The sequence below is a fragment of the Sturnus vulgaris genome, chromosome 3 (assembly GCF_052056855.1).
Source record: "Sturnus vulgaris isolate bStuVul1 chromosome 3, bStuVul1.hap1, whole genome shotgun sequence".
Classification (NCBI taxonomy): domain Eukaryota; kingdom Metazoa; phylum Chordata; class Aves; order Passeriformes; family Sturnidae; genus Sturnus; species Sturnus vulgaris.
Window position 1 is genome coordinate 32,311,969 of NC_142245.1, and position 23,052 is coordinate 32,335,020.

General features: G+C 44.4%; 1 long non-coding RNA gene across 1 annotated transcript; it reads left to right on the plus strand.

The window, feature by feature from the left end:
* The first annotated feature begins 873 nt into the window (after window positions 1-873).
* LOC148224269 (uncharacterized) lies at window positions 874-23,026 on the plus strand. The gene is made up of 6 exons (XR_015802264.1): window positions 874-2,134; window positions 7,696-8,568; window positions 8,781-9,158; window positions 11,312-11,436; window positions 11,536-11,629; window positions 22,986-23,026. It is a non-coding gene; the product is annotated as an uncharacterized LOC148224269 (long non-coding RNA).
* The last annotated feature ends 26 nt before the right edge of the window (window positions 23,027-23,052 follow it).

Sequence of the window (23,052 nt, forward strand, 5' to 3'; positions counted from 1 at the left end):
TTGCTTTAAGGTATAGTTTATCTCTGAGCACTTTTTTTTTTCCAGGATGTGAGACAGCTTTAAATCACCTTTGCAAGATACAGCTGCAATTGTGCTGCTGCAACGCAATCTGGATTTTAGTCCCCTCCAGGTTTTCATCACAATCTTTTGGATGGAAATCAGAGTCTGCAGCTCCTGGACTTTTAGCGTGTTAACTCCAAGGAAAGTAGATGCAGGCACCCATGCACTGAAGACTGGCTACAGAGCATTGGGAGCACCTAAGAGTAAGGCAGATATGTGACTGAATGCAGCCCACAGCACAGTGGAACTGACTGGCGTATCTATATATCTCTATTTCTATAATTTATATATCTATACATCTTTATGCATGTATTTATATGAGTGTATTTATAATGACTAGAGGTGATAGTAAAGCACATACATGTGAGAGTATTTTAGATACCGAGGAGGCTAATATGCAAAACCAGATACTCTTGTGTGCAGGCAGGAGCTGCTTGCCTCAGATACCTCCTGCCTTCCTGTCACTCACATACCGAGAAACACAAGTTATAAACAAGTTCAGTTGCTACGGCTCATGCTTCCTTCTCCCTCTGGAGTGATCCATGCACTTTGACATGGTTCCAACTGCCCTCCTGCCTCCGGCTAGCCTGGCACTGGGAGCAGTCTGTCAAGGTCACCTCCCTGCTGCCAGCCCAGACAGTGTGAGTGCCCGCAGCCGTGCTGCTCATTCTGCGCATGCTGACCATCCCCGGGCAGCCCAGGCATCCGCCAAGCCAAGAAGATCTTAGCTCAGCCGAGCCGGCCTCTCTCTGTCTGGATTCCTCCTGTGTCTCTCGTTTCTGGTCTCCTTCCTCCTCTCTTCCTCTGGCCGAGATGCCCCCTAGTCTGCCTAGGAACAGCAGAAGGTGCATCGCTGTTGGACAAATATAAACCAGGAGCTGTTTCCTGGAGGCACTCTCCACTGCATGCTCTTGGAAGCAGCACTTTACAGTGTACTGCCCTGTGCTCGGTCAAGCAGAGCTGAGGAGAAGACCAGCGCACGAGCAGCTTCAGCAGTACCAGTCATAGACACTAAAAGGTGCTCTTTGCTTTGCCACATTCTGTTGCCAAAAGTTGATTTCAGCTGTGGGCAACGTGTCAGCGTTTATCCTGCTTGACTGAAAAACTGAGCTAAGAGAACATTGTCTCTGATTACAGACAATTACACATTGTTGCTTTGGTTTGGTTTTTCAAACTGCCTTTCGGCTCCCACAGCAAGTTTCGGAGGGGCCAGTACCAGCTTTCCTTGGACCTACAGATACGGGCATAAAAAACAGAGAAGCATTCGGGCACCCCTCAGGAGGACATATATGGACAAAAGTTCACTTGTTTTTCTCCACCCATAACATCTGATCCAGTAAAAGCTGTCATTCTCCCCATGTCTCCACCCTCAGTTATGTCCAAAACCTACTACAACACCACAAAAGTTCCCAATTCCCAAGAGATACCCAAAGCCTGCGGTGCCAGAGCAAGTTACTTACCCTTTTGCAGGATTGCTGGATCTGACATGGGTTTCAGCAGGACACCTTGCACACAGCCTCACAGCTGGCCTGGGGAGAGCTTTCACAGGACAAAGGAGTACTTGGAGAAATAGCAATAAACCAGGAGTCCACATACACCTTATCCACACATGGAATCAAACCACCTCAAAGTCTGTGTACTGATGCTGCTCTTCCCTACGCCAGGCTGATGCAAAGCATCTAAAAGCACACGTGGATAATACTACCTTTGGCATTGGTCTTGCTTCTGCTTGATGTCTCTCCTGATTTGGTTGTCTCTGGGGAATCTACAAACAGCCCCATACCACAAAAAGATTGGATAGAGCCACCTGTACTAATCTGTCCCTGACTCCTAAGTGTGCTACTGAGAGGTCAGCAGCCAAGGAATGAAAGGTGATGGGATAAAGCTCTGCCAGAGGCCTCTCCACCCATCTGTGCTGAATCAATCATCATCTCTTGGTTAAACCAACCACTCTTGGTGCTACCTCCAAAAACCCTGTGCACACCAAGGTGCACTGTTCTCGATACTTCTGGCCCCATAAGCGTCCTGTTTCAGCACAGCCTTCCATCTGTATGGGCAACAGCACCTTGCCAAGGTTGGCCACCAAGCCACAACCCTTGTCCCTTATGCCAACTGCTGTTCCTACATCAAGACACGTAGGGGGTTCAAACGTGCACGTACTGGCAGAGACAGTCTGGAGCTGACTCTGTCCGTACAGACTCCAGCAGCCCGTGGGGCAGGGCACATGAGCATGGACATGATGGGACATCAAGCAGGCTGCTCTGTCCGTGGCCCCGAGCTGGCAGGCTGCTCACAGCACTGTGCTGTACCAAGCAGGCACAGACACAGCACTCTTCTTTGCTCCTCGCTGCCCAGAGCCATCCTCAGTGCCCCGCTGACTCAGCCACCCTCCCCACATCGCCTGCCCAGGGCTGCCCAGCCATAGCTGCCCATCAAGCCATGCAAAAAGCTCCTTTGGTGCACATGGCTCTGTGCACTGCCTGGGCTCACAGCCCCCTGAGCAGCTCAGGCTCCCCAGCACCGCTGCTATTCAGGTCTCCTGTGAGAAGGGGCGAGGCAGGGGTGAGGCGTTGGACCCCATGAACTGCATCCCAGCATCAGGCTGCACTTCTTGCTCTTTCATGTCCATCCCAAGTACAGCATCCTTCCCACTAAATTATAACATAGCAGGAGAGGACGTGACCAATTTAAAAGAAATATAAATTTACATTTGACGTTTATGGCTGAATTGCACTCTTGTTACAGAATTGGCTCAATGACTCTCAGTGCAAAGCTGGTCTTTGAGTTTGTATTTTCCAGTTTCACTTGTTATGTTGAAAAGAAAGAGAAAATCAAAGATAGTGAAATCCCTCTATCTTTTTTTAGAAGGCAGCTAAAATGCTCCAGAATTTCTCTATCCATTCTTCTACTGAAGTCAGAAGGGTTTGTTCTTTCTTTCTTTCTGGTTTTTCATAGGTCATATTCCCAAACTATTAAGTGAGGAGGAAATTGTTCCCCACTGGTAATTGTTTTTTGCATTGCTTTGAAGTGAGCATGGAGCCAGGCAAGGCGTAGGAAGTCTTCAGTGATTCTCCTGAGAGTTTTTCCCTACCTTAGAGAGCCCTTTCTGTCTGTGAGCAAGGCCACAAGCCCTGTAGCCTCCTCTCAAAAACACCTCAGAAAACATGCTTTGAACTCTCTTTTGGAAAGGGAAATTTTGCATCCTTTGTGGACTTTCATTTTTGTCAATCACACCATTCATTATTTGCACAAACATGAAAAATAGCTCTCCCACCAGCAAACCTGTTTGTTTTTTTTCCAAATGCTCAGCTCAAAATAAGCAAAACAATATGCGGGTTTTTTAATGTAAGAAAAATATATAGCTCAAAGGTTGAGGCTCTTTGTAAAGAAGAGTTTAAAAAAAGGAGGGTTATAAAGGTACAAAAACAGATTTTTATAATTGGAAGTGCCTGCAAGAGCCTAAGTATAGCAGGTTTTATTACATCTCCACTACCAGGTACTTAGGTGCTTCTCAGAACCTGCTATTAGCCAGATCTGTTGAACAAGGCACACAATTTTTTTTATGAAAATACTGGCACAAGTTCACATGCAAGGAAGGTGCCGAGCCTTTGATCCCGAGCACCAGGCAGATCCTTGAAAATGTCAGAGAATGATTCATGTGCCCAAGAAAAGGCAGATCTGCTGAAGAAAAGCAGGTGTGAGGCTGCCTCTAGCCAGGCTTTGGCCAGTGGAGTGGAGCCATAAGGCTGGGGTGCTGGGAGAAGAGCTCAGCAGAGTGGGATGCTCAGCTGCAGCTGTGGAGCAGAGATCAGCTAGCCAAAACTTGCCCAGCCTCGGCACCGACTTCCCCTTTCCTGCAACAAACAGGACGTTTTTCCCTTTAGGTGTTTGAGCCTCATTTTGAGAGGAGACCGTGTGATTCAGGACAGAAATAGTCCACATGTAGAGCATGGAAAAAGGAGGAAGAAAAGGCAACTTCATTTGGCTGTTTTAGCCTGGCTGGTGTGTTTGAATAGGTGGTAGTATGCCAGAATAGAAGGGATGACAATGTGTCACTGTGCAGAAATACTTTGGGTCCAAAACAAAGGTTAAATTTCTCAAAGAAGGGTCTAAAGTTAGGAACCTAAATCTGTCCAGGAGCACCATTAGACTCTCCTGCAAAGCCTGGACAGCTTCAGTGCTTGTGGACAACCATGACACTGATGTAAGAGAATGGGAATCTCTGCTCCTACTTGGGTGTTTAATCCTGCTGGGGTCCTTTGCCAAAAATTCCACCACCACTACCTGTGTTTGAGCATCCAGATAGGACGAGGCTTAGCTGAAGGCAAAGTAAAGTGGAGCTCGGTTTTGCTTTGAAGACACACTGCTTCTAAATCTGCTTCTTTGGGGGCGGAGGCTGCTGGGAGTATAAATCAATGGCCACACTGCATATGTATGTTGTAAATAAGCGTTGGAGAGCATCCAAGGCAGCCAGCTTCCTGGCTGAGGCGCCAAGAGTTGAACCCAGCCTCTCCGAAGTCTAAAGCGTGAGATAAGATAGCTTGGGTTAAAAAGCTAACCATCTGTAGCTGGGGGCTGCAATGACCCCTAGCTTCTCCGATTTGGCCATGCAGGCTTAGCAACATTTTCCTCACTGTTTTTGGGGACAGCTGTGTCTTTAAGAGGCTCCAGCCTGAGCCAGTTGAAAATAGGGTTGAAAATGCCAGACCTCTGACAAATTAACTGAACACCTCTGAGTCTGTCTTTGCAGTCTGCCACCGACAAAGCACTTAAAATTAGCTCCCAGGACCGCAGAGATGTCCCTGTAGGCAGAGCAGGGAACATCATGGGCACTGAGCTTTCTGCAGAAGCTGGGTTTGGAGAGCACCACCAGCCCTGCCACAGGGTTCGTGGCTCCCTTGGGCCCTGTCTTTTGTTTAGCAATGCTGCATCAAGCTGGATGTGCAGCACGGTCCAAGGAGCTTCGCACAGGTCAGTCTGCTCCTCGGGGCAGCTCTGGTGGAGGACAGTAGGAGGGAAAATGATGCAATGGTGTACAAATAAAGGAAATGAAAAAAAAAAACCCGGAAACAATATCAGAAATTCCACAACCAGCTCGGTTCTGTAATTTTGCCCTCTAAATGCATCTGTATTTAACATTGTTAAAGAGAGAAGCATGTTTCCAGACAGCTAAGAATGGCAGAGCTGCCCTAGTCCTCTGTCTGGGACTGCAAAAAGAGAGCGTTTCTTCCTTTATGGTCTCATGACTGCTTAACCTGCAGTGAAGCCACCATAAAACATCCCTTCCAGGTGGAGGACTTAAATATATTACTCTTCTCCAGCTTTCCTGCCATGCTTTGCAAGGGCCAGGCTCAGTGGCCACTGCTTCTTGCTGGATGTAGATTCCCAATTCCTCACATATTCCTGAGCTCTAGTGGGATTTCCTCCTGGAGTCTCTGGACCCTTCACCAGGCATACCTACAAGGTGTTCAGCAAGAGGTGGGGAAGGCCAGCCCAGGGACTGTCAGAGCCACATTTAGGCCTGGGAAGCAGAACTGAGGGCACCACCTCTGCCAGCTGGGAAGGGCTCAAGGAGGAGCAAGTGCTGGCGCCGCTCGCCGGGCTCTGGCTGTGAGCAGCAGACGTCTGTGGCCACTGGATGCCTCTTAACATATTCCAGTGCCCTCAAGACAAGGTAAATTGGTGGTTGAGGCAAAACTCAGTTTTGTGTGCAGTTACACTGCCCTCCCTGAATTCTTGGTCAACCAATTTTTATTTGTTTGTGTTACATACTCATTTCGCTTCCCACTTTAAAGGCCATTTTATGCTGGCAGAAGGTGCCATGCTGGCAGCTCTGGTTGACCCAAGAGTTAAATTTAAGCCCTAAGACAGGTAGAATGTAAGCAGTGGCTCTTTTTGTCTTTTGCCCACCCTGATGGTGGCCCCAGGCTCTGTCCTTCCCAAGCCAGCCCAGAGGGAGTCCTTCCAAGAGGCCATTTGCCCTGAAGCTTGTCTGCCAGCATCCATGCCAGGCAGAGCCAGCAGCTGCCTACCAGGGTCCAGCAAGGTGGGGAATCTGATCCTGCCAGGACACAAACTGAGTGCAAAGAGCAATACACAGTATTGAACTCCATATTTCTCCAAATATTGACCAAGTCCCCCAGGCACTGGAGTCCTTCCTGCCCCATAGAATCGTCCAGACTGTAGGTAGAGACATCTGCCTTTTCATCTCTAATACAGGAAGTCTCACGTGCTCAAGCAAAGCACCTGAGAAAGGTTCCTATGAACTTTTCAACAGCTTTTCTACTTTTTTTTTATTTAGCCATTGCTACTGTATCTTCACCCATTCGCGTTTATTACACTGAGCATAATGAGAAATTCAGCCTGCTAAGCAAGGGGTGATGCCTGGGACTCACTGCCACAAAATAACTGTGTACTGGGGTTTCTCTTCCCTTCTCTACTTTTTTTTTTTCCCTTTGTTTTTCATATTTTTGGAGTATGCCCTTTTCCCTGTGTTCTGGTTCAGCATAAAGCCTTGTAGGACCCTTCCTGCATCTATTAATTAAGCTCCTCTCTCAGGCTTTGCACTCTGCCCAGGCACTGAGCAAGCATGCTCAGGATCTCTCTGTGTGCAGAGTTGAGTGCAAGCTGCTTTAAAGGAGTTATCACACTGAAAATCCCAAGCTTGGGTTACTTTAGGGTCAGTGCTATCCTATGGTGTCTGATCAGTTCAGAGTTCAGACAATGGATCAGTATCTGTCTGCAGAACACTTCATAGACATGCCCATAGCCCCAGGACTAATATAAGAGTAGTCATTTACCTAACTCCTTACACTTGTTTGTTGTTTTTTTTTTTTTTCTCTCACAGCTTTTTGCCAGTAAGTTTTGACAATCCCTTAAGAAATCATTTTAATCAGTTTAGCTACCAGTTTTCTGCCTCATTTGGAGGCATTCTGGCAGACCAACAAGGTCCAGCTTCCCCTGGTGAAGACTGGGTTCTTTGGAACCCAACCTGTTGCAATCACTTAGACAAATAATAGTTCTGGTTTTCATTAATTGCCTGTTGAACCCATGGCCTTTATACATGATATACTCATATAGTTCCCACAGGTCATCTCCTGCACTGCGGTTCCCCACTGTTGCTTGAAAGCAGCAGGTAAAGGCATTTTCATATCTTCAGCCCCCTTGCTCCACAGCAAACGCAGACTCAAAGGTCTCAGCTCCCATCGAGAGGTGACAAAGTGCTCACATTTTTGAAATTACCTGAAATGCAAACGGAGAATGTGAGCTCTTCTGGAAGCCCTGGCGAGTGTGGGAGAGGGAAATGCTATTCATTGTGGTACTGGTGAAGGAAAGCACAAGCAGTCTTGGACTGTGCCCAGCTGCTTGCCGGAGGCAGGATGGAAACTTGCCACAGAAGCACTGACACCTCCTTGGGGTTAAACAAGGTTGTGTGTCGTCCTCAGAGCTGTGCTCTGCTAGGTGCTCTTGATAGGAGCTGAGCCACTAATTTGACCCAGAGTGGTTCAGATATTTCAGCCTAGCCCCTGGTAAAATATTTACTATGCCTTCTTATCACTTCCCTAGAAGCTTTAGTTGGAGCTAACTGATGCATTAATTCCTTCGGGATCTAACTCGACTTTTTTTTTCTGCAAGGTCCTGGAACATATCCAACATCATTAAGAAAAAAAGCCTTCCTTTCTCAGTCAACTCTTTAAGGCAGAATTTCACCTGAAACCTGGACTCCATCTGGCACTGGGATGGCTGCACGCAGACACTCTCCTCTCTCCCGATGATGGCTGCAACTGTTGCTTTCTATGCAGGCAAAAGTATCCCCTAATGAGCTAATTATCACATCTCCGGGGGCGGTATAATAATTAATGAGCTTAAACAGAGGAAAGGAAGAGCCAAGTTAGGGACTGGGGATTGTTTTCTGATGCTGAAGGTGTGAGGCAGCAGCACACGGTGCCTGGGAAGACCGTAGGGTACATTTAAAGGGAGATGATGCACATACCTGTACAGGGCAGGTGAGCCCCGAGCTGCGGGGCTCAGCAGCACTGGGTGAGATTTCAGGTTCCTGGTTTGCTGTGGTGCTGCCCTCCTGTACCCCACTCTTACCACAACCACTTTCCACCAGCTTATTTCTACCCATTATCCCTTCTAACACGTTCCTGTTTGTCCTTTATAAATACATGTGTTTTGGTCTTTACCTCTTGCTGGAGGCATGTCTGTGTTTTGCCCATCTGTTCTTATTCTTCACATCTTCCCATGCCAGGATGGAAAGATGCTTAAGGTGCAGTTGAGAATGGGTTTTTTTGTTAGTGCTTCCCAAGCTTTATTACGTCTCTCCTGTAATTTCAGCTTGACACTCCAAAGGGTGCAGCAAGGTGCTATCGATGCTGGATCTCATCCAGTCATGCAAACAAGCAAGCCTTCACTCAGGATTATCACCAAGAAATTCCTTCCTAGGATAAATGAATGGCTGATGATGATGAACAGATATAGCCTGCCATTGTCTCCTGGTGTTTGGTAACTATCAGAAAGTTTTCTATTTCATTTAAATAGAATTTCTTATGAAAAAGCCCTTGTGAGCCAAAGCATTAGACAAAGGCCACATTCAGCTCCTCCAAAATGTACATGAAAATTGAATTAGCATCCTGTATGTTATATACAGTACCTATGCAGCAGAGTGGCTCCCTGGCGGGCCAAGACAGAACAATGTCATTTTCTGTTCTCCACAGACCCTCTCGAAATCATCACCTATGTGACAGGACCTTCCCACACAACATTCACCAGAGGACAGATCAGCTGTGGCACAGGGCACAAGATGACTCTGGAAAGCCCTCACTCCAGTGATGGGCCAAATTATGTGAACCCAATGCATAAAATCTCAGAGATGATGTCTGAAAGCTTTAGTTGTGCCCTAAATTACACATTATTATCTCCATCCCTGGCTCCAGGACCTCTCTTCACTCTCCCACTTTTGGCCAGAATGAAGGTCATTGATTTCTCTGTACTTAATTGTGCACATCTCCACCCACAACAGACCTGCACACGCCCAGCTGCAGTATGGATGGTCAAAGAGCCTGTCTAGTTTCTCTCCTGGGGACATAAAGAAGGTGAGCATAGGTCTGCACTATTTGAACTGAACCAAAAATGAGAGTCCAGACAGCACTCAGGCAGCCCCTCAGTGGATGGGAGGGTCAGGAGGTGGGGTGGAAGCAGGAGGGAGAGCAGAAGTTCTCTCTGCATCCTTCCTGGATGCACACTTGGGGTCTTCTCAGGTGGTGAGGTGCCACATTTCCTTCACCTCCTTGTCCTCCTGCTCTAGCAGCCTGACCAAAGGGTGAGGTGGGGGTAGTGGAGAGGGTGAAGGAGGGGAGAGGACAAGGGGACAGGGATGTCCAGTACTTCCCCCCAGGACTCTTTGCCTCCAGGTTGCTGCTCACCAGGGCACGCCTGCCATGTCTTTGCTCACCGCTGTGTTTTGTTGTTCACTTTTATTACAAGCCCTACATCCATGTGCATCTACCCTAAAAAAGGATTGGCATGTAGCTGCACTAACTCATAACCCAGGCAGCTGTGCTTCCCAGGCTGCCTGCTCTGGGAACCGAGCAGTCTGGCCTTGAGACAATATATCTCACAGGTGAGTAAACAAAGGGAGGATGAGCCAGACAGGAGAGCAGGGACTGGGGAGATGAGAGACAGGAAAACACCTAAGCCCAGACACAGCAGCCTCAGTAGCCAGAGGTGGAAACACAACCTGGAGTCACCTCCTTTGAGGAGGTCTTATCCAGGAGCACCCCACATCCCCACTGACTGGGATTTATCTGGTAGCACTCCCATGTCCTTCACTATCCTAGGTTTTTCCAGGAGCTCTCTCGGGTCTTCATCAGCCACTGACAAGAGTTGGATCAGGAGGAATCATCACCAGAATGCATCTTATCTTCCATGCAGGATTTGGGGGACCAGCTTAGAGGGGATTTGTCCACCAGGCTCTTTGTCTAGGCCAGGGGGATCTGGCCCTTGTAAAATAACCCCAGGGATCTACCATTCCTGCCATCACTGCTAGCAAGGGCCCAACCATAAAGTACCTATTCCTAGACAAAGGTGCCAGAGTTTGGCAAATCCCACTGTTTGTCAGTGCATCCATGTGTCTACCTCCCACCAGTGGCTTATCAGGTCCCTTGATCTGAAAAGGCAGAATTTGAAAAGCAAAAGAAACCCCAAACTTGCCAAAGCAGACATTTTCTTCAAACATTTCTTCATTCAGATTAAAAGCCATTTTTCATTGAAGATTTTTTTAAGGTGTTGTCAAAATAATGTTGCCCACTACACAATGGCAACATAGCAGTGAAATTTGCTTTCAGGATTAAGCAATTTGCAGGCAGGGGCATGGGATGGACAAGGAACATTTTTTACTTCCCCCTGTGCTACATTTTTTTGCTACAGTTGGGCTAGGGAGGTGTGAAGCAATTTGAAATCACTGTCTTTTGGAATATCAAACAATTTCTAGGCTTTGAAGACTGGCCTTGGTAAGTATTAATAGAACTGACCATGGTAGAGTTCTCAGAGGAGTTCTTTGTGCAGGTGTCTGTGCAGAGGTTTTCCGGGGATTCAGCAGCAGTATAGGAAAATAATATTTTCCCAAGTAGAAGCTACACCAGCTGTGGTGGGGCATGCTTCAGAAAATACCATGAAAGTGAGAATGCAACTGTGGAAAACAGGAAGCTTGGGAGAGTTCAGATTTTGGGGCTGATAGGGAAGCTGTGTGGAGGAAACAGAGTCTGGGGAACATTTGCTGTCTCTAGGTCTAACACTTTGGTTTGGTAAAGAGGGACTGGGTTTGGAAACATTTCTGTTTGTGGAGAGAAAACTATTCTCGCCTGTGGAATGGATAAGAATCCAAACAAACAAGGCTTATCCAAACCTTGCAGTAATGTTTGATATTCACCATCCTTTTGAGGAACTAAATTTAATCTCTGGCTTTTTTCATCCAGATAAAGCTGGCATTCTACTGTACCAGAAAATAAGCTTGCCTCCCTGTCTTGATTTTTTTTTCTCTCTGTTTGAAATGCTTTAGCTGAATATGTTTGAGTCAGGACACATTTTAAAATGCAAACAGAAGACAGGCCCCCCAATTCCAGTGAAAGACTATGCAAGTTATGTACCTATCGCAAATTTTTTGTGCTTAAAAGCTCTCTATAAATAGTAAAGCATCCTTCGTGTTACTTTTGTGTGAGAGATCCTTCCTCTAGCTTTTTTTTTTCAGCTGAATGAGGACAAGACACCATTGAAGATGTCTGGGAAGATATAGTCCCTGGATTGTCAGGTCCAAATTGTGGCACATAGAAGTATTTGGGTCATTGAGATGAAACATAACACAAAACTCTCAAGGTAAGTAAAAAGCTCTCATTTAGGTAAATGAAAGAAAGAGAAGTACAATACTCTGGAAATGTTTTCTGGAAGACAGTCACTTCTTCTGATTCCTTTCAGGACCTTCTGGTGTGCCAGAAAGAAGAAATACTGGCTGCACTTATTTCGTTCCAGATAATTTAAAGTCAAATATGTGTGCACAAAGAAAGAACAGGTATGCACTTTCAAGTTTAGTTTGTCCTGAATACTGGGCTTAGGTGGGGTAAATGCACATGGCTAGATCTTTCACAAGGAAGCTTTGCTATCATTTAAGGTAACACCCCATTTCTGCACATAGCCCACTCTCTAAGAAAGTTTTGTGATTGTCCTTTTGGGATCCCTCTCAGCAGTTAAATATACTGGTGGTATATAGCAGTCATAATTCCACGGGGCTGTGGTACTCCTTGGTCAGCCCTTTTTCCCAGCTAGGAACAGAACAAAATGATCTGCTGAGCAATACCTTCCTAATTCCAGCATTAGGAGTACCCGTTTCCAGGTACCAGTCTCTTTTCCCAGCCTGCAGCCCCAATTCTGCTTGAAAGCCTTGATTCTGCAATTGGACTTTTGCCAGCTGGGTGCACTCCTGCAAATTACCAGTCCTTCCCATCTCAAGTCTTGCTGTTTATATCAGCACCAGAACTGTCAGCTCCTTTTAGTATTTCTCCAAAATTTGTGGTTTGCTTGCATATTGTGTCATGGGGTTTTACATGATAATTCCACCAAGAATCACAAAACCATGATTTTTCTCAGTTTGAATATGGAACAGCTGAGTTTAACTTCCCTGATCCATTCTCCATTCTCTAATCTCTCTCCCGTGCCTGTTTAATGGTTTTTCCTATATTTTTCTGTTTACCTGCACAGTTTCCCCCGATAAGCAACAATTATAAATTAACTAGTATACATTTATATATTTACATCTTTTTAAAACATAGAAGTGATCTAACCTCTCAAGAAAAGCCACACACACAACTTTTTTTGGCTCCATTTTTACTCAACTTTGTCTCAGTTGTAGTTAGTGGTTTGGCAGATCTTTGTGTATTTTTGGATCAAACACTCACGCCAGGGAACACAAAGGGTCCTGGTATGAAATTCAGAGGAAGACCTCAAAGAGGGGTATTTATTTTTTGTTAAAAATAGTTCAGCTCATCTCTATCTGTATTGAAATTGGCAAAAGAATGGGTATGATTTTCATTTTTTTGCACTGCTTCATTTTAAACATTTGATAAAAATAGTCAATAACAAAAAAGCCAGTTTATTTTTACTGCAATGCAAATTTTTTTCTCTGCTGTTCAATGCCTAGATGGCAAATATAGGCTATGAGGATAGCATACTGAGAGGAAAAGTAGAAGGCTTTTCCTTCTTATTTCCACTAAACTGAGCATGTAACCAAAAGGCTGGCAAGCTCTTCATCTGATATCTTCTGTCTTTCTCCTACCCATACTCCATCTCCAGCCCCAACTTTATAAATATTTCCTCATGTTTGTGCTGGTAACCTCCACAATTACTCTGTGTTTCTCTCAGGAAGACCTGTCTTTGAAAGAGGCTTTTGCAAATCCAGTAGATACCATCCCACCAAAGTGCACAGCCTAAGACACTGTTTAAAAAGGGCACCTCTCAAGGTGTTGATGTCTTCCTAGCTCTGATTTTTCTCCACCTAATGTCCTGCTTTTCAAAGCTTTGGCCCATGATAAGAAGCCCACGAAGAGTATGGTACAGAAAGCAGTGTTTGTGGCAAACAGGAGTTATGCTCCATGTGCTCTCCATCAAGGCTTCCTCATCCATGGGCAAAGTGGAAGGTTAAACCTCCTGGGTACTGGCATCAGCTGCCAAAAACTACTTGGGCCCCACCAAAGAACCACATGGTCACACAAATTTACACCTCTCAGGGACAAAGACTGCTACCCAGCATTGGGGTGGTGTTTTAGGGTCGTGTCTAGATTTTAGGACAGCCATATCTGACTTCAGATCTGCCAGAAGTTAGTAGTTCTGTCAGGAACATCTAAGGAAACTCAAGCTCTGCAGTCAGTTGTAACCAGGAGCAGCAGCCCGTCAGAGGACTGTGAAGGGCTGAGCTCTATGGGACCATGCAAGATTGTGTGTGGTGCTGTACAAACACAGCAGAACAAAAGCTAATCCTTGCCCTGGAGAGTTTTGATGAGAGAAGAAAGGATTCTTTGCAAAAAAAGGCCTCACCCCAGACACTGAAGTGTACAGGAATGAGTCATCTGGTCAAATGTTGTGGTGGTACCTGAGAAAGAGATGGTTTCTAAGGACTGTGGCAAAATCCCTCCTGGCACAGAATGTTCAGAGTGGTCAAGCCGCATTAAAGCAGATCTTACATTGAAAAGTTAAAACTTAATGTGTTTTTTCCCTCCTAGCAATCTGCTATATGCAGCATTTTATGCCATGACCAGCACATTAGCACTATTCTGGTGAGTGTGGAGGACATCAGGAAATCACTGTGTGTATTTTTAGGCCACTTGAGTTCTGGCAGTATATACCCTGGGATTTCAACTCGGTCAACTCCCAGCTATATCATCTTAAGCTATGCTGAATGAAATGGATATACTCTTCCATTTGATACTTTCCACAATAAAGCCAGGGAATTTCTCATAAATCACATCCTTTCTGGAGCAAGCTGTAAGGTTGGAGAAGGGATAATGGCAACAACTTTGATTTATTTTTCTTCATCCAGCATACCTTTCTGATCTTCACAAAAGGACTTAGAAACTACAAAAAACTTTCCATAACGTCATGCAGTCATCCAGAAACCAGACAAATGAAAACCACAGGTTCAGCAGAGAGTCCTTGCCTTTCTCCACAGTGCAGGAGGTTGTTTCTTTTTCCCAGGAAGCACATTCAAGATTTGACCCTGCACATGGCACAAAGGGAAGATCACATTTCCTTCCCAGGTTGCTTTTGTTAATAGTAATTATAAGCCAACACTTAGCCTTGGAGTCACATGTCCATTGGTGAGAGATGGGCTCTGTCTTTAATCCTGGTCCTCCTCTCCCATTATTGTTTCATTGACTACTATTGACTTTATAGTGTGGCTGGAAGCCAAAAATGAATGTAATGGCAAAACTGGTGGGGCAGGTTTCCCTGGCCAATGTTGCAACTGACAGAAAATAAATAAATTAAACAATGCCATTTATCAACAGCCAGGATCCAGGTCCTCCTAGGGCCACTGTACACATATGTTACAGCTTGAAGACAATGGCCTTAAGGACCTATTCAAATTGAAGGTGCAATTACATTTCCATAGTCTCACTCCACTATCTGAGGTTAGCCCAGTCTTATATGGCCTCCAGAATCACCAGAAAATACCTAGCTCAAACACACTTAACTTCAAATCTGGCTTCTTTTTTTTAATTTTTTTTATTTTTTCAAATCAGATCTTCATATCATATCTTCACATCACATCTTCACATGCCACTGATTCAGCTGAACAGTGAAAGAAAATCTCCTGGAAGGACTTTTTGACATGAAGTTGTTACTGTCATGTTCCATGCTGGGCAGGAGAGCCAGAATGGAACACAGAAAATTCCCTCATGCTCTGATCTTGCTGCCACTACCCAAGGGAAGATATTCCCAGGTGATATGGATGGGCCCTTCAGATCACAATTATTTAAATATATAAGCTGAGATTCTGCCTCAGCAGTCTAAGAGCGACCCATCCTTAACACGATCCACTGCATTCCTGTCACACAGAGGGATTAGATTCTACCAGGAGAGGATGCAGAAATGCAATGTTCATGCACCATGACCATTGTTGGTTGCTCCACTATAGACAGCAAAGCCGACCCACAGAAGACAAGTACAGGATGTCTTGTGCTGGAACTTCAAAGAAAGCTCTGAACTCTCCCACTCTGCTGGAGGCAGGCAGCAGATATCCCAAGCCATCTAATGGCTTACTCCAAGGATGGACTGGGTTTCAGGGTAAGGATTTTTACCTGTTTAGTCTGGGGACATCTGGATCATAAAACGAACAGAGACGAGAAACCAGCCCCATTGGCTGAGATCAAAGGGATCCAGCAGATTTTCACCTCCTTCCCCTGTGGGTGGAGTCCCGTGCCCAGTGCTGGGTGGGCAGAGAGAAGGGATCACTATTAAGACAAACTGGGTATGCACATTACAGCTCCCAGGAGAGGCAGAAGCCCGGCAAAGAGTGTGATGATACAGCTTTTAACAAATGGTTCAGGAAACAACTCTGATTTTAAACAAAAACTCCAGCCTGACTAGACTGAACTGCTTACAGCACTGTCTGCTGTACTACACTCTGGAAATCACACCTCCTTAAAGGCAAAAGGAGTCACTTACCCTAAAATGAACTTACCCAAACTTTCTTTTGAGATGTGAGGTTCTCATAACATTAACCAATAATCCTAGTGAATGGTTCAGGGTGCTTCAATCAGAATGATATAGGGTGCTAGCCTTAATATACAGCTGTCCATGTGCCATTCAAAACTGCAAGTGACAGTCTCTGGATTCGGAAAGAGTTCCATCCTTTATGCATTTCACATATGACCTGATATTGACAGGGAAGGGAAACTGATCAGTGACCAGTTTAGTGGTTGCTTGCATGCAAGTAATCATGATTTGACTGTACTTGCTAAGTTCCTGCAAAGTAAATCCAAACTCATCTACATGTGAATAGCATGAAGTGTGAGGATATTTAGGGCAAATTATATGAACTGAGTCTGGTTAAAAGAAAGAATTTCAAACAAACAAACAGAAAAATAATAGCCAAGAACTTGTTCAGGGACATGCTGATGGTAACTTTGAAAAGAATGAAGAGGATTCTTGAACTCACCAAGGAAATCTAATTGCGAAATGGATGAGGACATTGGCATGAAGAAAATGGGGTGGGAAGTCACATCCCTAGAGAAAATAACAGGGATAACAGCACAATAGGTACTGGATTGTGCATTCATTCAGCAAGTCACACTGGTGACTATAAATGGGGAAATTCCTGATTTAACATCATGTGAAGAAGCACAGACAACAGAAGATTTGAGGAACCCTTGGAAAGGAGCCAAAGAAGAGCAAGGTTCACGTAACCTACTGACAATCCCTTTAGCCCCATCAGTGACAGAACACAAAGATGAACTAACTACTGTTTAGCTGAGGGAGGTGACATTGGAAATCTGGGTTTTGAGGGGCACTAGGTCACATCCCCTGTATAAACAGGATGACAAGACTATTGCTGGTGAAGAGAGAGAATTAATCTTCCTAGCCTGAATCTAGCAGCAGTCAAGGCATTACACAATGCAAGAGCTGTGGGTTAAGGGACTAACTACAAACAAGATTGGCATGTTGCAAAATGATTTAATGGTGTGACAAAGAATGTGAACAGAAGACGTTTTCCATTTGATTTTATGTAGCCATTAGTCGTCTGGGTAGGAGGCAAGAGGAATTGGAAATTCTCATTAGTGAGAAGAAATATGATATAATCAGCATTACTCAAATCTGCTGGTTTCAATTTGCATGATTGGAATGTTAAAATAACTGGTTATGACCTGCTTAGGAAAGATAGAGTTGGTGAAAATGGACTGTGTGAATCATGCCATAAAAGCAGGCCATAGAATAGGAATTACCCCACAGTCTCCATGAGAAATGCAAGGAAAGAAAGATGATGCTCCAGGGGACTTCCGTATACTCTAAGCTCCAAACAGCCACTGAGAAAGCATCCTGATCTGGAGAAAACTATAGTCTGTTTTCCAACACAAAGGGCCATCTTGTGCTAACGTTTCTGGACTTTATTCTGACAAAGATGAATTTATTACTGGGCTAGAAGTTGACAGCTGTCCAGGGAACATGAGTATGACCTGACTGTATTCAATATGGGCAAATAAGGGCAGTCCTTAACAGTTATATATGTACCAGGACCTCAAAAGAGCTCAGACAGGAAAAAATTGTGAATAAAAGTAGATATGTCCGGTAGAATTGTATTAGATGGCAAATATCTGCAAGTCTACAAAAAAAAGAAATAGCACAACAGTAGTCAAAAGCTTGGTGGTAAGTCTGAGGGTAGTAATAGAGAAAAAAAAAATTTCAGCAAACAGATGAGAAAAGAATAGTTCTTTCAAACTTCAGTATTTTAAAACTGAAGGTTTACAATGGTAAGAGGATCTGGAGGAAAATACATGGACAGTAGGACACAAGGCAACAGAAGGATGTTTTCAAAAGGATATTCCAAACAAAGGCAACTGCAGCAACCACTCAGGCTCATTACTGGGCAAAGATAGCAAAAGCAAGAGTGATAACATGAATCAGAAGCAATTCATGAATATTCCTGCTTTGGTGTTAAATGTCTTTGGAAGTTAAATGTCCCTTATGGACAAAGCATTTGCAAACCAGAAGACCAAATAATCTGCATTCAGGAATCACAAAATTGTTACTTGAGGTCTGTTTGGATTAATTTTGAAACCATCTTGTGAAATGGGAGAGTTCAGAAAATGGAAGGAACATTAGCACGATGCCAGTTCAAACAGAGCAATCTGGATGAGCAAGGTAACTGCAGATCACTTACCTGAACCCCAGTCCAAGCAAAATGGAAAAACTGACATGGGACTCAACTGATAAAGAATAAAAGCAATTAATTCCTATAACATGGCACTGTGGAAAGTATGTCTCATTGAATAAATATAATAGAGCTCTCCTGATGAGTTCACAGGTATGGCCAGTAAAGTCACTAGTCAACTATTACATGATAGTCCCTGATGAAGGGTCTTCCTTGTGACCATGTAACAGTCTGATTATAAATTAGCATAACCAAACATCAGGAAAGGGCAGGTGAAGTGGCATGAAGGACAAAGTGACTGACAGATTTAAAGCAGCTGTCAGCAGAGAGCTCTTGCTGAAGGAGGATGTGTCGCTGGTGAGAGTGGTAGTCAACATTTTCATCAAGGAGCCGGAAGCTTAAAATTACCTCTGGTAATCATTTGTTGATGACACAAAGATTGGCAGATGGGTAAATAGTGTGGAAAGCATGGCAATCACACTGCCTGACTGTATCACTTGATAAATTAGGCCCTTCAAACAACACATGTTTAGTGAAGCAAATGCTAATATATTCATCTAGAGAACATAAGCCACTCATAACAGCCTGGAGATGACATTCTGGAAAGGGGTGATTCTGAAAATGATTAAAGGTAAGAAGAGGACAACTGAATGTCCTCAGTCAAGGGCTCTCTTATACTTAATACAATCCCTTGAGATATAAAAAGACTCATGGAAGGTGATCTTTCTGTGGCTCTGCTTAAAAAATGTCAGAATGCTGCATCAATTTTGCTTGCAGTTTTTAGAAGATGCGTAAATCTGGAGGGAGAGTGCTCATAAGAGAACCGCATAGAGGTCTCTATGGATGTAGAAAATTTTCATATACAGTATGACTTAGGAAAAAACTATGCTGCAGGGGACTGCAGGTTTCTTAAGGCCTTGTCTACCCCAGGTACACAAATCTCTGGTAATCTCCAGTGCTTTTCCTCCCCCCACCATGAAATCATTATGTCCGGGCAGAAAATGCCCCTGCTGCAACTTGCAGCATTCTGCCATTGTGACCCTCAATGAGAAGTCTGTCTCCACCACCCATTAGAGTGGAAAAGAGCAAGCAGCTCCCCTTCAGCATTCCCTTCTTCAAGCTGAGTGATTGCAGTCCCCTCAACCTCTCCTCACACACCATATATGTTTCAGTGGTCCTCTGTTGGACTCTTGCCAGTTTGCCAGTATCTTTCTTATAGAGCTCAATTTGTTTTGCCTATCTAAAGCCAGAGTGAGAGGAGATTTAAAGACACGAGGCCTCTCTAAGCCATAAGGAAAGGAAGATCAAGGAACAGAAAGCTGAAGCCAGATTAATTGGATTACAGTGTGGGTGCTTAGCTACTAAGCAGCCAGTGCTGGTTCTGGATGCTCTATCTCTTGATATCTTCAAATCAAGGCCAGATGCTTCTCTCGACCTTATTCTTCAGTCTAACAGCACAATCATTCCCGGGTTTAAGGCAAGGCTAACAAGATGTGAATTGTGAGTTGATGATATGTGAACTGCAGGACTCAACTGCCTCCAAACTATGAACTGTTTTCAGAATAGTGCATTCGAGGCCCCAGTTAATGTAAATACACAAAACCCAAGCAACCAAACAAACAATCATGGGAGAAAAAAAAAGAAAAGAAAAGCAGAAGCTGAATATATGGCATATTGCATAGGAGAAAGAAGTTTGTGATAGAATGTCCCTGAATGAGTTTTGCCTTCTGGGACACCCACTGGACTTCACTCAGACCTGTGTCTCAGGAGGTTTTTTTGGCCTTTCAGAAGAAGATCCTACATCTGAACAACCTTTTTCCCTAAGGACCAGCTGCCCAAGTCATTCCAGTTCCATAAAAGTACCATCTTCTTGAATCAGGAGCGTGTGATTGACCTGAGGCCACAGTTGGTCTTTTTAGGGAAATAGATGTAAGTACACAGAGGTATGCTTCACACACAGGTTTTAAACACCATTAGTCTTCGTTCAAGAGCTAAAGATGGCATATTCAGTGCCCAGAAGACAATTTCCTAAAAGAAGTACTTTCCCTTGCTGTTGACCCACAGGGCCATGAAGGGAATATGTGTCAGTTGAGGCTATAATCTCAGATTTAGGAGATTTATAGGCTCAGTCAGTGGAAGGAAGAGTTGATGTGATTCACCTAAGCTTCTGTGACGCATTTGGCTTGGTATCACACAGTATTTTTATTAAGGAAATATGTAATACAAGGCACCCTTGAAATGACTAGCAGTAGGGTTTGAAGTGTCATTCTAAAGGGGGTGCTGTTTTTCACCTATTTCCTGAGAATTCCTCCAGATGTCCAGGGTCCTCCAACCCTAGACCCTCTGCTATTTAACATTTTTATTGATAGCCTGGAAGAAGACATGAGTCCATTAATATTTAAGTCTCACCCATCCTTAGAGAGGTGTGACATTTGTTCTAGGCATGACAAATTACCATCTTAAGAAGCCAATACTTCTCCAAAGCTTAGAGGCAGGCCAGAAAACTGGGTCAGACCAGAGTTTTAATTTTAGATAGCTTATTAGGCTAGATGGATCTCACACTTAGACATTGAGCTGACACTTATGGTGAGCTGCACAAAAAAAATTTTGATTGATGTCTTTAGGGGAAAATAAAGGTGATCATTATCCACTAGGGTGAAAAGCCTGTGGAGACAAAGTGAGATCTTATATTTAGCAAAGAGAGAGTCAAACTAGAAGAAAGGCAGAAGTCAACTAGCAGCTGGGGCAATGTGCAGAGGTTGTGATGGATTCTCCTCTGGGAAAATTTTTTGATCAAGGCTGTCTGTTGTCTAAAAGCTCCTCTGCAATCTGAGCACGCAAATTCAAGCTTGCTCAGTAGCCTGTGGCATGTATGCATTAAAATGGAACTATCACCTTCTGACCTTAAAATCCTGTGTGTCTTTTCTATGCTACACCTGCATGCTATGAAGTTCTTGGCAACAGAAGGGGTCTCCTTCTTCTGCACTTTTTACTGAAGAGGTAAGAGTGCAACTGCTGGCTGTTTCTCATGACCTGGTAGGCAAAGCCAACTCATGAAGAGGGCATCTTTTTATCTAGTCTTAGTGACTAGAAACAGAGGTATAAACCCATCAAAATCTATAAACCCATCAAAACACCATTTTGACATTGCCTGTAGTGTGATTTTCTGTCTGTTATTTTTGAGATTAAGTTGTACCTGCTTTGTCTGGCAGATTGCTGTCTGGGAAAACAGAACTGGAGGCTTCATCAAACCATAGAGCAGCAAGCACCCAGGCCAAAATGCAGGCTGTAGGCATGGTAGAAGGAAACCAGGCATTTCATATTGAAGTTTAGAACTCTACTAATTGATTCCCTGGCCTTGTACTTCCTACTCAACAAGCAGGAAGTGGCTCTAAGAACTCCTCCAGTGAAGGCTCACTGCAAGGATTTGGCACAACTCTCCAAGAGAAAGACTGAGCCTTTCTGGAGTTTTACTTAGTGAATCCCTTGCTAGTGAGAGAGAATACGGACTGAGACATAATTTGCACGAGTCTTGCTTTCTTGTACTTAGCGCTTGTGGCTTTTGGCCCTTTTTTACATTAGTGACAGGTGCTTTTTGAAAGCCAGGACATTAGTTTCAGGATGTTAGGACGTGTCCCATAATATGTCTTATGCAGACACAGAATGCACATGTTCCTGCTAGAGGAGGCGAAAGTTGTCTGGCCACTGAACACTAGGCTGGATGGCCAGAAAGAGGTTATTATGCTCCAGCACTGTGGTGAGGCCCCCCCTCCTTCCCAGGGCTGTCATTCCAAGCTGCAATCTGAGTTTCCCCTGCCAGGGTGGTTGCTGAACCAGCCCTTATCTCAGAGACATTCTGGTATGCTGCAGAATTAAATGCATCAGAGGAATTCAATCAGCCAGAAAAATAGGCTTGCATGGCTGGCTTGAACCTGTGTGTTAGGAAGCAGTGATTCATACAGAGTGTTATGGGGATCCACGCAAGGAAACCAGTACCTGGTGGTTTACACACGACAGAACTAGCTACACACATCTTTTGTTTCCCACTTCATGGTAAAATTCAATCTTCTTTCTGTGAGAACAAGCATATGCATTCTTACTTTGTCAGGCCACTCCATGGCAAAGGCTATTCAGTAGGACAAGTTCAGAATAGCAATAGCTGGAAAATAACTATTATATCCTGAACCTGGGCAAAACCATAAGCTTTCACAGCAAAGAGGTGACTTTGTTTTCCCCTAAATCTGGTTTTGATGTTCTTTCTCCTTCCTTTTATGCAAAGCTCTCCATCCCAGAAGGCAGGCAAGCAGCCAATCTACCTCTCTGCCCCACTCCAAAATAAATGTTAGATGCTAAAACACACACAAAAGGGAACTGTGAAAGCATTTCTGAAAAGGATTGCTGTTTTGAGGGGGTTTTTTTGCTAATTTTGAGAGCTTTTGTGTGTTTTCCACAACACACTCTACTCTATTTGACTGAGGCTCCTAAACTGAGGTTCAGCCAGACTGCCTGATAGGTCAGAGGACATCTGCCACACAGATAGACCTGCTACGCTAAAAATGCCACACGCCTTTCCTCTGCTACATTCCTCTCTGACGAGGACAACATACCCTGGACAGATAAAACAAGTGCTGTGTTGAGAGATTTGTCCAAAATATTGGATACCTCTGTGGTAGATCTGAAACATTGCTTGTTAGATCCATGTTCAGGGTGATGCAGACCTGGCATGGCTCCACCCAAAAGCGGATTCTCAGTTGGAAAAAATCCCTTGACTGCAGCAGAGCTAAAATTATTTTCAGCAGCTGGGATATAAGGGTACAGCACACAAAAAGGTGTGTGCACACACTGGATGGTCTGCTTGCCCTCTGCCATCCAGGGAGCCATTCCCACTGGCAGTTATTCGCTGGCCACTCTTCCTTTCCCTGAATGGATACGTCTCACTGCTTCATGTTCCAAATTTACACCATTATAAGAGGACTGGGAATTCCTGGAGTTTTTACTACTCTTGCAGAGATGCAGCCCAAAGAGCCATACTGGGAACATTAGTCTTTCAGCTAAGCAGGCAACATGCCAGTGCA